This window comes from Harpia harpyja, chromosome 4 (genome assembly GCF_026419915.1).
Source record: "Harpia harpyja isolate bHarHar1 chromosome 4, bHarHar1 primary haplotype, whole genome shotgun sequence".
Taxonomy (NCBI): Eukaryota; Metazoa; Chordata; class Aves; order Accipitriformes; family Accipitridae; genus Harpia; species Harpia harpyja.
The window spans coordinates 71,598,746-71,614,437 of record NC_068943.1 but is presented as its reverse complement, the minus strand read 5'-3'; the positions used below and the strand labels follow the sequence as shown (position 1 = coordinate 71,614,437).

The window sequence follows — 15,692 nt, the reverse complement described above, 5'->3', positions numbered from 1 at the left end:
TGGGAGCTGAATAGGATTAGGCCCCTGGATATGTGTATGTACACAGGTGTTTTTATAAACTGATGATTTGGGCTTTTTTTTTGGAAATGGAATGTTAGCGTGTTGCGTGGGGAAGATGTGTGCTTGGTTATAAACCAAACATTCAATTTACTATTAACACTATTTTTAAATAGGCCATTGAATGCAATTTAATCCGAAAAAAAGAACCTTGATCTACAAAATGTTCGCGTTACCACACCTTAGTAGTGACAAATGCTCTTTAGGGCGCTGATTGGGAGGCTGGAGGGCGATCGTTCCTGCCAGGCGGTGCAGCCAACCTCTGCCCGCGCCCTGCAAGCAGCCCTGTGGGCAGCAGAGCCCACCGCCGAGGGCTGCCTGGGTCTGGGCAGCCCGCCTGGGTGTAATCACACTGGTGCGTGCAGTCTGTCTCCCCATCGGCTGCCAAGTCCCCTCCTCATGCGTGACCCTGGCTGGCCGGGGTGCTGTACTGCTTGTCAGACCATGTGCTGGGAGCTCTGATTACAAAACAAATATGCGGTGGCAGCTGTGGGACACTGGAAGACCTTCGCCAGTGTTGCTATGGAGGCAGCAACATGCCAGCAGAGCTGACTCAGCACTTTCCCCTTCTGGTTGTGTTTTCGTACTGTGAGGAAGAGCACGACCACAGCGGCTCTGCGGGCTGTGGTGGAGTGTTAAGGAGAGCTTTGCAAATGGGGCTGTAAATCTGGGTGGATTGAAGAGCCACCTCTGGTTCCAACAGAGAGTGTCTGCAGTCTGTAACCTGTGCTTTGATTGATGGCCAGATTCCTCTTGGGCTCAAGCTGGCCCAGTGAAGAAGTAAGAAGCACTAAGACAAGTATTTCAAAGCATTTCTTCTGTGTATCCTTCATACTGCAATAATGGTGTAAAAATATGCATTATAAAGTAGCAGTATAAATTGATATGGGCAGCCATTCTGACTGGCTTCTTGCCCTTAGGGGTGATCAGAGACTCACAATTAACCCAACTTGCGTCCCAAAGGACAAGCAGAAATATGGTACTGGCAGACAACTCTCAGACCTTTCCTTGAAGTAATTTGTTGTTTTTTCTTAGCCTCCATGCGATCTGTTAAATTTGCCAGCATTAACAATATTTTTCTCACCTTGATCTTTCACAGATCACTTTATCTGCTGCGAAATCTCTGTGGCCAGCCCTGTTCTTCATCCATTGAGGTTTCCAGTCCATCATTCCCTGCAGGGTTGTGTAGGGCTGCCGGAGATATCTGTCTACCCTCTTGCTCTTCTGCCACTTTCTGTCCCTCAGCCCTGGCAGCCTCCTCCTGCACTATGCACCTCACCTCTAGCCAGGGTGCGACTGGACCTTTGCAGCGTTGCATGGGGTTCAGCAGACACCAAGATACAGTTCACTTTCTTGTGTAAGACTGTGGAGTCTTTTAGACTGCTGCAGACACCTGAAGATGCTTCATGCCCCTTTTAGGTGGTTTTATGGAGCTACCAGGGTGGGTGCAGTAAGTATGCTCTTGTGTGGGGAGGAGAAAGAGCAGAAAGGTTTTGGTCAACCTGAAGGGATCCTATGAAATAGCAAGCCTACATCAGGCACAAGGGGACAGATATCTGCTGCTGGTTCATGGTAGGGGAGGTGGAGCTGCAAGAAGAAGGAATAATATGAGGGCAAAATGATGGCAGCAAACCAGGCAGGTGCAGATGTTTGTGAAGCAGACTGCAATCATTTTTATAGCAGAAGTACTATGGCTGTCAGTGTAGATGAAGGAATCCTGCAGGTTATGGCATAAAAGTCCCTTAGAGCTTTCCTTGGAGATCAGTCCAAGCCAGGCTGCACAGAAAAATGCTAGACTAGTGCAGCCTAGTGCTGAGATTATCACAATAATATCAATGTCTAATAATTTTGGTATTGTTTGGTATTAGAGACATTTAGAATAATACTTCTATGGTGTCACTTCAACATGTGACACCACTAGCTAGGTCTGGCTGCCTTTGAGAATATGAATTGAGAACAGTTGAACAGAGGATACAGCAGGAATGGAGAAGTCATGTGGCTCATATAACATTTAGGGATCCAAATCTCAGCATGTATTGATGACATTTAGCTGCCTGAAGGTTTGTGGAAGGACATGGGGACAGAGGGTATTTAAGATGCATCTCACAAAGTCATGGAGCTAAAAGGGATTGATTCAAGTGGCTAAAAATATGCTTGAAGATGACTTCCCTTTTTTACTCTTAGTGACTCTTCACCTCAACAGTTCAATACAGCAGGCCATGGAGGGCATAGGAATTGAAAAAGAATAAATATTTGAAAAAGCAATGAGTAAACAGAGATGGATTTAGACTAATGACCTAACCAGAAAATAATGTCATGGGTTCAAAGCTCTGCAGACTAATTCTCTGGTGATAAATCTTAACTGCAAGGCTTTATAAACTTCCCCTGACTTGTGGATGAGCTTCAGGATAGAAACAAGAAGAGCTAGTTGCCCTTGGAATTCTGCCCATGATGTAGAGGTAAAAAGGGAAGCTGGAGCAGGAGGAAGGGCTGATGAAGTGCCTGAGGACTGCTGCCCAGCTGGTTTTCAAATGGAAGTAGGTAAGCTTCCCTTCACTCTCATGAAGCTCTACAAATGGCAGTGCCTGCGCCAGCAAGTGACAGAGATCCAAAATCCCCCCAGTTAGGATAACTGTTTTTTATAACAGCTTTTTTATTCTTAAGCAGTGTGCTTTCAAATACTTCTAATACAGTTCTTTATAGCGGCTTCCTGGCCTGAAAGTCAAAGAAGAGATTGTATTTCTCCAAAAATGTTCCCTCTGTGGTTTTCCTAAGAAATTCTTGACTGGTTTGGGAGTTCAGTTTATATATGTGTCTGTAGCACTGGTATCATTGCCTGTAATGTAATGTGATGCTTTGCTTTTATTTACAGGAGGAGTGAAGTCTTCCATGCCAGCTGACAGAATTTATTCATTTGAAAATTCAAGCCAAAATGGTTCAGTCCTTCTAAGAAAAAGACTAATGGAAAACCCATAATTTGCCTATATCCATAAATAAAAATCTGGCAATTTGGAGCAATTCAGGCCAGAGTAAAAAATGACCTTCTTTATAACAAGTGTTCCTGGCTGCTCTGGGCTGGAGCAAAGGTTGACACATGTCTCTGCTCCCAGTGCTCTTTTCACTAGAGACATGTGGGAATGGAAGGAGTGGTCCGGCCCAAAGTCACAAGGGTAAAGAGGCAGACTCGGGAAGGAGCTAGTTATGGAGGGTTTCACAGGGAAGGGAAGAGAAAGGAAGTTTCATGGGAGAGATACAGGAAAGGTGGGCTGCAAGGAAAAAAAAAGGGAGAGGTGCGAGTAGCTGGGTAGGGATGTGGGAACGAGCATTCGGGAGAGCTGAAGCTTGGGAAGCCAACAGTGGGTAGCAGTGAGGATGGGAGCAGTTCAGAGCTTCCTAGTCATAGACCAGGATGAAGGACAGGGGGGAAGCCAAGGGAGGGAGACTGAGCCTGAGACTGTTGGGTGCAGTAAGGGGAAAACCCAGGAACAGTATGGGAAAATCAGCATTCACATGTCTGAATGAAGGAGAAAGAGTGGGAGGAAACAAGGTGACATAGGATGGAAAAAACTATGCAAAACAGTGTTTTGTTGTGCAGGCACTCTCTTCCTTTGTGTGCATCACTGTGGTCTCTACAAGTGCCTTCTAGCAGTGATGCATGCCACCGGACTACTGTTTGGCAAGTGCTGTTTGCTTCCTTGTCCACCTCTCACAGGACTGTCTTAAGTCAAATCTGTTTGCACGAACAGCACTGCTCCCAGCATTTCACACCAGCAGGAGGCTGGGCATGCAGTCTCTGTGAAGTTCTTCCACTGTGTTTATGTACATGTGTTCTGCATATGGGACGGGCTTTAGTATCTGGGTTTTGGAGGTGCAGAGAACGCAGAATGGCTGTTAAAGATCAGTTGGAGTTATGAGGGTGAATATCCTCTGAAACTCAGGGACACAAGTTTGAAAACCAGATACAACCAAAACTAAAATAATCTGCTTCCTGCCCCTGGCAGAATTCAGCAATATTGTCAAAATGAGGGGGAAAAAAAAGTATGAAGAAAAAGTTGGTTTGAAAATGGTCTAAATGCAAGGGTGAAGAATAAGTTTTTGAAATGTAGGAATTCCTAAGACAGAAATAATTCTGTTTCTCTCACCTACCACTTTTCAGCTTCTTGCTTACTGTAATGGCAACTGCTGTTTCATTTTGAGAAAGTGAGAAATCAATGGGAAATCCCTCCCATTTCTCACTGCCACCATCAGAAGCCTTTCATCCATTAATACTAAACAGATGACTAAGCTACAGTTTCACCTCATGGTAGCAGGGTGCTGCAGGTTGACTCTCCCCAGCAAGGCTTTCGGTCTCTGCCTGCCGTCCACTGCTTGGCCCTTGCAGGAGATGAGTCTCCCAAGGACACAGCTAAAATACCAACGAATCTATTTGGAAAACTGCAAAATGTTCAGAAGGTGGCCTTTTCCATGAAGAATAGGTATCATGAAGAAAAGTCACTTTTCCCATTGGCAGAGTTTCCGGCCCTTCCCTGTTCCAGTGGCAGGAGAAGGTGGGGGGAAGCGAGAATAGAAGGACGTCACTTTTGACTTGTGGCTGGTGTTTTGGTGAGTTTGCCTAACTTTGGCTCGATGAAACACTTCATCAAAGGATCTCTGTTTGGTATGTTATTAAACCCAGAAGGTTGGAGGGACTGCAGCTTTGGATAGCAGCTGAGAATCCTGTCTCTCCTCCATATGACAGCGAAATTTGTTTTATAGTTTCTAAACAAAACAGGATTTTTAAAGTCTTTTCTATGTGTATTCAGTGAAAGATAATTATAGTTGTACCACCACAAAGACTCTACTGAACAAAACAAACTAGTAAATTTAATAAATTAATGCTTCTTACAGGAAGAAAAAATTGCTGGTGATTACCACACGTCCTTAACAGCATCAGTGGTGTAGTTCATATAATATACAACTACTGTTTGCACTGCTGTTTTGAAAAGGAACTTTTCATGAATGTCAAGTATTTTATTGTTCCATTTTACAAATCCCAGTGCTCTCGTAACTAGATATGTCCCCTTTGCCATCCCAAATCCTGCAAGTTTGCCAGCTATTTAGTTACAAAAATGTTTTATTACTTAGCACTTGTATAAATCAGATTCTGCAAAGCTCTGTGAAGATCAGAATTACTTTACATTTTAGAATGTGTAAGAGTATGTTTGGTTTTTTTTATGTACTCTGGCCTTTATCTCTGTCATAGTTAAACCCCCAAAATACATTTGCAAGCTATTTTTTTGCCAGAGAAAAATGTATTTTTTTTATAATAGGAGGACATTCCTGTCTGCTTTATGGTCCAAGGCTCCAGTTCTGGAAGGGTTAAGCACTGAAGTTTTTATTCTCTGTTTAAAAGGAAGGCAATTACAGTTGCCCACACACCTTTAGAAAGTTCTTTAAAATTTTCATAGATGAAGCACTAGAGTATTGCGATTTTATATTTGGTTACATAAAAGACTCCCTATAATTTGTTGAACTTTTTCTTTAGAAAAATTTGCAAATATCATTCTATGTTATTTGCTTCTAGTTTTGCTTTTAGCTTACAATAAACTGTAATGACATTTATTTCTAAGATGGATTGTGATTTTCACATCCCCCAAACTGCAATCTTTTAATGTTAAAAGAATCCTCGCTTAAGCTGTTCTGAAAAGCCTCTTACAGATGACCACATACTTTCAGTGGCAAATTGAGCTACCTTGGAGAATAAATTTCTCAACACAGTGCACTTTAAATGAATATTTCACAAATAAGAATATGCCTGTCTTAGGATTGTAGTCAGAATTAACACTTCTTTGGTTTTACCACTCCGCTGTTTCTCAGCTAGGCACAGGTTAGTGACCTCGTTATTCAATGTTAAATGGAAAAAGCTTTCTCATTATAACATTCATATGTTATCATGTGAGTGAAACATGTGAGAACGTGTTCATATGATATCATGTGGGTGAAAAATTGCAGCAGCGGTGCAGCTGCCCAAACCTCTGCCATTCCTTCATGTGCTTTGGGGAGCTGGAATTGTGTTCCTGGAGAAGAATAAAGGTTTACAAGGGACTTGGGTATGACACTAACCAATATTTCCTTTTAACCACCGTGATTACTTTTTGAGAACCTACTGCAAGAGCAACTCTAACTAATGAACACCATGGTAATGCACTCCCTTAATCAGTGCCTATCCGGCAGACCTTAAGTGCAGGTTTAGCACCATTGCCCATAAGTAAATTAAATTAACATTGTAAAGAAAAGTGTCAGAATACAAAAATACTATGATGTGATGAACAGAAAATACACACTGTTGTCCACCAAATAATAGTAATATTGATGATGATAACAAAATGATAATGCTGACTTATTTCTAATAAACACATTTCTTTGCAAATGTTTTAACAATAACTTACTAATAGCTACAAATATAATTAGACTATATTAAATTGCAGTAAAAGAAATCATTAATAATTACTTGTGATTTATTAATTATTAATAATAAGACTATGCTCTGACATAGTACTTTCTATGGCAGGATCTCAAAGTGCTTGACAAAGGACTGCTGGCCCATTGTTTCTGTCTTTACAGACAGAGAAACTACAAGAACATGAAGTAACTTGCTGAAAAATGCAGCAAAGTGCAAGGCGGATGGATCGCTGCATCCTCTGATTCTGTCCTGGTGCCGAGCCACACATCTGTGCTGCATCTGGACCTGACACTTCACTGCTTCTCCTGGCCTCCTTTTTCAGCTGCATTTCCCAATATGAAATTATTACAGAGCACAGATCTTCCTGCAGTACAATAAAACTTCCAGTTTAACAAGTGCTAAAGGAACTACATGTTTGCTTCACTGAAACAAGAAGCATTTCTCGATGAAACATATGAAAAGCAGTTCAGCTCAGTTGCAGTCTGAATGCCATCACTTAAACTGCAGTCTGTTTGGTAGACCATGTAGAAAGGGGATTGGAATTATGCAGGGATTGCATTTAGCAATTTTAATATTGCTTTCACCATCCCTTGTAAAATATCTGAATATCATTGTCACAAATCTTTGTAAATAATCTTAAATAGAGGGTGTTTATTGACATCAGTAGGCCCAGAAGAATTAGAAATATAAGCAGGAGATATGATAAAATCCAGTTTATAAAAAAAATGGTATTTATGTTTCTAAGAGAAGAAAACTGAAACAGGATTCACAGTTTAGTGAAAAGAGTGGTTTTTTTTTTTGTCACAGGCAAGAAATTTGGAGAACAAATGATAGAGAAATATAATGTCTAAAAAAGCAAATATGTACTGGTGAGTTCCATACCATGCAAAAAGTGACTCAGTAAGCATTGGTAAGTGTAAAGAGTCTGCAATACATCTGAAACTAGTACAAGCTTATATAAGGAGTTATCAGATGAATACCAGGAAAAAAATTACAGGCATTCTTAAATCAGAAAATAGTCTTCAGAAAATTTTGGAAAGCTTCATATTTATACATGGAAGTGCCCTTGGAGGAAGCAGAAGCAAATTTACATTTCCTAGTGGAGTTTACAGGCAATGTCCAGCAAAGAAGGGGTTAATCCAGGCAGCAATTAATGACTAGATGCTAATGGGCCAAGGAGCCCTGTATAAAAGAACCAGAAGAGGAGAGTGAGGGAATAAAAGCAAAATGCATTAGGGGAGATGAAAGGCAAGGGGACCTGATCTTCGGTGAGAAGGGAAAGATGCTGTGGGCTGTAAGGAGGGCAGCGCAGGTAAGCCCTCCCACTGAAGGCAATTTATTTGGTAATATTAAATTCTTGTTTCTCTTTAAAAGACTAGTAGTAGAGGAATGGTAACAGCTTGCAAAAAGATTGGTAAAGAGCATACTGGTAGGCCAGTAACAAACAGGCAGAAAAGGAGGGGCTTATTTACCGAAGTGGTCACTTGGCTGGGAAAATCTCTCACATGAATTTGTGGTAGTGGCTGTGATCAAGATGTGACAGGACTATCAGTGGGACAGAAGTGTACATGCCTGGAGAGAATCTGATCATTCCTGTCACAAGAAGGAGACTGGAGTAGATGGATTTCAGTTTTTTTCCATCCAGAAGTACATAATTATGTATTAGAGGTCTGTCTAAGGTTGGTGATATTTTCAAAAATATAAATAGCTACGGCAGTATTTTGCCATATTGTTTCTATCCTCAGCTTTGCAGTTAGAAGCTATGGTTCCACATTTTATTTATAGTTATTTTTAAAATCTTACCCATAACAGAGTAATACTTCAGCTTTTTAAAGAGCCCCCAAACAAGCTGACAAATTAAAAATGAAGGAAATTATATTCTAGCAATAAGTTAAATACTTTGGCTATCGTGGAATTTCTTATTTAACTGCTTCTAAGTGTTCTTTCCTCTGCTCAGAAGTCTAGGTAGTCCAAAATAAGTGAAATACAAAATCCCTTAAATTTTCAAGTGCGGTTTCTTTAACATATTACATTATATGTGTACTTGTACGTTTTAGTCTGTTACTAAATACTAGCAGGAAACTAAAATAGGTACTTACTGCAGTTGTTATATTTTACTGGCTAGGCTAGCACGAAAAGCTATTGTGAAACAGGGAAACGTGCTACTAATGTAAGAAATAATGTAGGAAGATGAGTGCCAGTGCATAATACAATTTAGGAGTTGGCTGTGTAGGAAAAAGCCTGAGAACTCTTTTACCTGATATGTTTTCAGAGATGATGCACACATTTGTGGGAATATTCAACTCCAATAAACCAGCTAACAGGTATGAAGTCAGCATGATGCTATTATTTAGGAAGCAGGCAGCAGCTGTCAGTGACATCATGCAAATTCAGAACAACTGATGGGAAAATACTGACAGTATAAATAAAGAACAGCCAAAGGAATTGGGAGACAAAACGCTACCAGTGCTGTTGCTCTCACTCAGTGAGACTTGGAGGCTGTTGCCTAACAGTCTCATGTTGGTACTCCCGAGGATGCTCAGTTGGCACTTCAAAAGGTTGCTGAACTAATTCAATCAGTTGGTTGCTATCACAGAACTACAGGATCAATGTGTTTTACATGATATATCAACTAGCTGCTTTTTCCACTGCCATTTGGTTTAGATCATCTGTTGGACGCAAAGAAGCAAATCCAGCATCGTTAGCCAGCAGTGGCTGGCCACTTAGTGCATGTACATCTGGAAAGAGCAACATCCTGAAGAACTGAAGGCATTCAATCCCAAGGATATCAGAATTTGCCCTGTTTAAGGCCAGGTGAGTTTAACCTGACGAAAACATTAAACCATGTTATGTATCATGTTACTGCAAAGCGTTCAGTTGTAGAGTCTTGTTCTTTGTGCTAATAAATTAATTAATAAGAATAGCCCAGTTATTAGTGGAGTAGAAATTTTCTTTGAGTAGCCTGCGTGTTTTAGTCCCTGTTGGAAATAGCCTATAGGACTGGGTTGTATTTATATCATTATTGATTTAAATTTACTTTAATTTCATTGCTAGTAATTTAGCTAAGTACCAAGATAAAGAAACTTGATTCTAGCAATAACAACAACAAAAGGGTATTGAAATCAAACAGGGCCTGATATACTCTTAATCAATTAACATTTTTATTCTGGGGCCAAGAAATACACATTTGCCTTTAACAGAATGACCGACGAAATTGCTGTCAGTCAGCCAATCTGATAAAGGTCAACTATTGAAAACCCAGTCTGTCAGTACATAAACTAAGTGATGTGGGCAGTCGTAAGTTCACTTGTTGTTTTGAAAGGAAAATATGCTATTTCCATAGATGCATCTGTTGTGCATCAATTACAAAACCTTTAATGAAATTTTATGGCAGAAATATTAATATCACCTTTCCTAGTGATACTTCTTGTTCATCGGGGGTTCTTTGGGTATCTTGACAGCACAGACTTGGTTTAAATAAAATGATATGTTTTAACACCTTTAAAATGTTGTTTACTTTTACTTTAGTCAAACAACTCTTCCCAAGAGTTAAACTGACTGAATAAAACTGACTGGGGCAGAAAAAACGAGTATGGAGACTATTCCTAAGACAGACAATTATTTTATGTAGAGATTTACATTTCATGTTGTAGAAGAAAACTCTAACTACTTCTTGTTTACCTAAATTTGAAAAACTTTTAGAGTGGTTTAACTCTCTATAGAGGACTGGCCTAGAAAACATCACTGTGGGATGATCGATAACCCCTCATGGCTGGTGCTTACCGAAGGAAAGGGCCAGTGCTGGGTGCCACAGGCGGGGGACAGTTGTTAGGGTAACTTTCCTACGTGAGGAAGTTTGCGCAGGAATAACTTAGCAGTACAAAGAAACTCCCTCATGTTCTTGGTTAGGAGTTGATTTATTTATCACGGTCTTGCTTATATGTGGTTTGACAGGAGTCAAGCTGGCAGTATTTTGGGGCCTAAAGCCTACAGTTTTAGCCAGCACATCAATCTCGTCGTTTCAACGTCCCAGGAGGAGACAGAGGACATGTTTTTCTGGCATCTTGCTTTAGCCTAGTTTTCCACTGCCTGATAGACCTTTGGGGTTTTGTGCCATCTTTCTTCCTTTCTTTCCCATGTTTGTCCTTAGTGTCACCAAGGGCATGTGGGGAGAGAAGCTGAATGTGGGCACCCTGATTCCTGTCCCATGAGGACTTGTCCCACGCGGCTGTGAAGGAAGGGCTTGGTGACCCTGGTCCACCTAGAAGAAGTTGGGTCCTCAGACTAATGCGTCTTCCCAACTGCAATCGTATCTCCTGTGCCAATCCTGGAGGTTCAGGAACAAAAAATCCTGAAGTGAAAAAGAAAAAATAGCAACAGTGCAGAAGCTCCTAATGACACATTTTTTTAGCCCAATTTCTGATTTCCTTCTGAGTGCATGTGTGTGTGTAAGAGTGGTGATGGCTGTTGCACACTTTCCTGAACCTAGAAAGGGACAAGAAACAAACAATTTTGGCCAGGCCTCAGAAAATATTACTGCCTGCTGATGGTATGGAGTATGGTCATTTACAAACCGTGGACTTCACTCCTGGTTTTCTATTTCATGGCCCCTGTATCTTTTGTGCATATATTCTGAGCAGTTTTAAAATGTGTTTTCCACAGCTGACCTATACTTCAATGTAGTTAGATATGTTAGTCTTCAGTCAGGGTGCTGTTGTTGAAGAGCAGAAAGAACTACAGAAACAATCTAAAAGAAAAGAAACATAAAAAAGATACTGCTATACCGTGTTTGTCTGTGTCCTGCCTACTTGGAGAATATATATATGTATGTATATGTATATGTGAAACCATAGAGCGGGAGGACTGATTATCAGCTGCCTGCATGGTGTAGTCACAGTTGAAATGAGTCGGGTCTGGATACGCTTACCCATGATGCAAAAAACCAATGAATTTGGGAAAGATTAAAGAGTTTGACAAATATGGCTATCAGCTGTGACTTGGGGCAGGGGGATGAAAATTTCTGAAAACATTTGAGAAATGTGGTTTGAGGACTTTCCTACACTTTGAGGAAAATGAAGGTCACTCATAGTGAGGATGTGAAATCAACATATAACTGAAAGCATGTAGCAATTCTTTATGATTTAAGTTGGTTTGAATTGTGTGAATACAATTTCTGAGTCAGAAGTATCTAAGAGAAGAATAACTGCTCAGACAACAGAATCAGAAGAAATGGGACAATACTAAAATTGGAAAATGCGTTTTGTGTATTGAAACAGTTCATGACAATAGGGAGTCTGACAAGTGCTGACAATGCTTCTCCAAGAAATGGATGGTTTTTAAGGTGGCTTTAGAAGTGATTACACAGTAGAGAGAAATCTGAGGTGGAGAAAATTTCTGAGGAGAAGGCGGTGATAGCTTTAAATCCAGTTTGATGCTATGGAACTGCACAAGTTTGATAAAAGATATGGAATACTTGAAATTATCTGATCCAAAAAATCTATTTAAAAAAAATTGGCCTGTGCTTTCTTGTTTTTTTTTCATTGTGTCTATATATAAACAATATAAATATTTTTCTGTGTCCTTTTGTTTATCTAGTGCAAAGGCCTCAATTTGTGCACATCAAAGTGGTTTCAGTTAATTTCTGTAGGGTTATGCTGGGTAACACCAGCCAAATAGGAGGCCATAATTAATAGCTCTCTTTAAAGAAATCTTTTCTCATCTTTGTTCTGCATCACCTAACATGCACTTACTTTATGTCTCAATTCTGTCTATTATAAAAATAAACGTAGATGATGCTTTCTTAACCCAAGTAAATTGAGGCTCTGACAGTAAGAAATGGTTTGTTTAGGGATCTTCAGATACTGGAGAATTGGGATCCACACTGGTACGTGGCTCTTAGCCCACCCGGTAGCTTCAGGTATCTGTTCTTTGAAGCTTTTGGATGATAAAAGTGTACTCTTTGTGGAAAGACTTGGCAGAGGAAGAAGTTAAACTAAGATCTGCAACAATAATCTTGGGGTGATGAGCCTAGTCTAAATAGTTTTTAGGAAAGAGTTAAAAAGTGGTGGAAGATATAATTTAGTTTTTCTTCCTCATCCCCTTCTGAACTTACCTTGCCTTGAGCAGATATCAGATAATATTGTTATGAGGTGGAATAGCTATTTCCTGCTCTTTATCCTTTTGACAGATCTAAATCTAATGAAAATCTTTATTTTATTTTAATAAGGAAAGGAGGAACCAGAGTAAGGAATTAAAAATTTAACTTCAAAAACTTTGTAAAAGGGGCATTTACTAGGTCATTTGGGCCAACAGTAATGTCTTGATAACAGAAAAGTTTATCAACATATTACTGCAATAGCAATGTTTCTATTAATTTTGTAAAACAATAGTAATTGTAGAGCTGTTTTTGTCCCCCATTAAAGCATTTCCCCTCCACAGTAGTTTTTCCTTGAAACAGTGAAAGGTTTAATGCATCCAGTTTTATGAGCTGATTTGGTGGTTGTCACCTATAACAGCTACATCTGTTGCTCAAGAGGAGCAAAATGAAACTACCAGACAGCAGAGGAGGCAGAAGCAAATTAGATTTTACAAGTCTATAACAATTTTGATCTCATTTGCACTTTGCAATACAGGTGTCGAAATCTGCTTCTTAACAAGTAACATTTAAAATCAGACTGTGATCCTTTAAATTGCTTAAATAAGATCTGTGCTACTTTTCTGCTTCACAGAACTCCTTTTTCTTAGAAGCAAACTTAAATTGCTTCAGGAAACAGGAGGCAGAAGTGGAAACATCATGTAACAGCAGGGAAGGGCCCCACTGGCGGAGGACAGCTCATCCCTTCCAGGGTCTTCTTGCAGAAACCCCATATTTCTTAGTGTTGGGAAGGCAAGGGGCAACAATGAAATATGTGTTTTCCAGTGGCATAGTAATTGTTGTAAACTGTTTCAGTCCACCTCTGCCAGCCACTGTATGTTCACTTCCAGTACATGGTTAGCTCTCAGTAAGATTTTTGTTTAACTCAAATAACTACCCCCCCCCCCCCCCCCCCCCCTCCTTGTATGAAACTGTTTCTACACATGAAGATTTATAGTGGTGGGAATAAAAATCATCATCTGGACTTCATTAAAATTTTCCTGGCAAGCAATTAATGCTGAAAACATGTTTTGATCAAGCATCTCCAATAGCAGCAATGATAAGTGAGTTAAAAGTAGCTAGCATTATAGAAATAGGTCTACATGGTCTCTTAAAGTTTCTGCTAGTTTTTCCAGCCCTCAGCAAATGGTGGTGCTAGTACCTTATTTTTCATTCACTGTGTTTCCTCATTTCATGGTCATATCAGCCTCTTGGTGACTGCCAATGAGCGGATCTCATCATAGCTGAAAATTCAGGAACATGTGCAAAGAAGCCACCCAAATGGGCAAGAAATTTGAATATTCTCTCTCCTGGCCTTTTGCTTCAAAATGAGAAGACTGCAGGTATGAATCTGTCAAAGTAGGTAATTAATTTTTTGTTTGTTTGTTTGTTTTCTGGTTTGATTCATATCGTTGTGACTTAATTGCATGTCTATATTTCTATGTATAGTAAGCTGATGTATATTTTTCTGTGCTGCACCTTTTGTGTATTTGTGTTCTAGACTATGAGAGCAGGACTCTGTCTCAGCCTGCTTTTGGGAGAATTGGCTTCTGGAACAATAATCAGTATGATGTCGGGTGCCCTTTTCCCAAAGCAGCAATGACAGCTTATCTACTGTACTACAAGCAAAATACATTGTGCACAGCTCCCTGTGAAGTTCCATGTTGCAGAAATGAAGAAATGCCCATTGGCATCAAAATAGTCTTTTACATTGTGCACTGGGTTGGGGAAGTACTATGAGCTAACTTTGCCCTTAGTAATGCATAATAACTATTGTCTAGATTCAAAGTGTGTTTATTGAGTATATCAGAAAATTTCTACCAGCTACATGTTTAAGTTTGGAGAAATTTCCAGAAATTACTGATGACTTAGAACATTTAATGTAGTAGCAAGTGTACAACTACTGTGAATTTCACCCATTGAAAATCACAAGCTGGAAAAGCCGTTATGAGTTGTTTTGAGAGGCTTGTGTTTTATCATCAGCTTGAAATTGTGCTTCTGGCTGTTAGTCAGTGGGCTGCCAAAATTCAAGTGTCTTGAAGTGTGGGAGCTACTGGATCTGCAGGGCAATAACGGGAAGGAGGTTATTTTACGGCTGATCTCCCTGCATATGTAGTGTGTTTCCCGATGATAAAGTGGTTGTATTAACCCCACCTATTATTAAAGTTGCCTGACACTTCCCATTATGGACTTCGTTTTCAGATGCTTATAATGTAGTCAAACTATAACTGTCCGAGTTGAAATCTGACTTCTCCTTATGCTGGGGTGCATGACTAACGCAGGTCTTTTGGGAAAATTCTAGCTGAAATGCTTGATGTAGAAATGAATCAAAATTAGTCCCCCAACATTTTTTTTTTTTACTAAGACCAGAGAAATTGTTTTGCACAGTGAAGATATTATCTTCTTTGTGGAACTCTAAATGTAGCTGTGGGATCTTTGATCTGCAGGTCATCGTTTCATGATCTCATTAGTGGGAGGAGGGTCAGCGTAGGCTTTGTATTAATGTAGAAAATGTGGACCCTGATGGATTTTTTCACGTATACTGTGTGGGCTGCCAAAGGTATTTTCAAGTCCTGCTTGGCCCTCATTAAAGGAAACTTTCTTGCCTGAGTGCATCTGTGCTTTCTGAGAGGAGGCTTGACACTTGGAAGAGAAGTGGCCATTGGCTAAAGGACAGCTTTTATCTCTGTGAAATCAGCCCAAATCTGGCAAAGCTGTAAGCTGCTTAAAGAATGCATAATTCAAAAATGCTCATGCTTGCTAGATGTTTTCAGCGTTATTCCCTAAAGTTTATCTCTGTGTGCCCAGGCTGGGACAGTGCAGGGCTGAGCAGACCTCTGCTGTAACCGAAGTTCTGAAGCGCTGCTGGCTACGCTGGCTCTGGACATTACTATGAAGACCACGGGCTCTTTCTCTTCATTGCCTATGTTTTATAAAATGATAATCTAAAAATTATAAAATTGGAAAGAACAACAGAGGAGAGCCTGACCTTGGCCCAGGGACCAAGGCAAGAGACTGGGACAAGGGATCTGGTTGTAGAAGACCATGAAATACAGGGAC

General features: G+C 40.1%; 1 long non-coding RNA gene across 1 annotated transcript; it reads left to right on the top strand.

The window, feature by feature from the left end:
- The first annotated feature begins 2,447 nt into the window (after nucleotides 1-2,447).
- LOC128141058 (uncharacterized) lies at nucleotides 2,448-3,097 on the top strand. The gene is made up of 2 exons (XR_008234884.1): nucleotides 2,448-2,598; nucleotides 2,930-3,097. It is a non-coding gene; the product is annotated as an uncharacterized LOC128141058 (long non-coding RNA).
- Nucleotides 3,098-15,692: the final 12,595 nt, after the last annotated feature.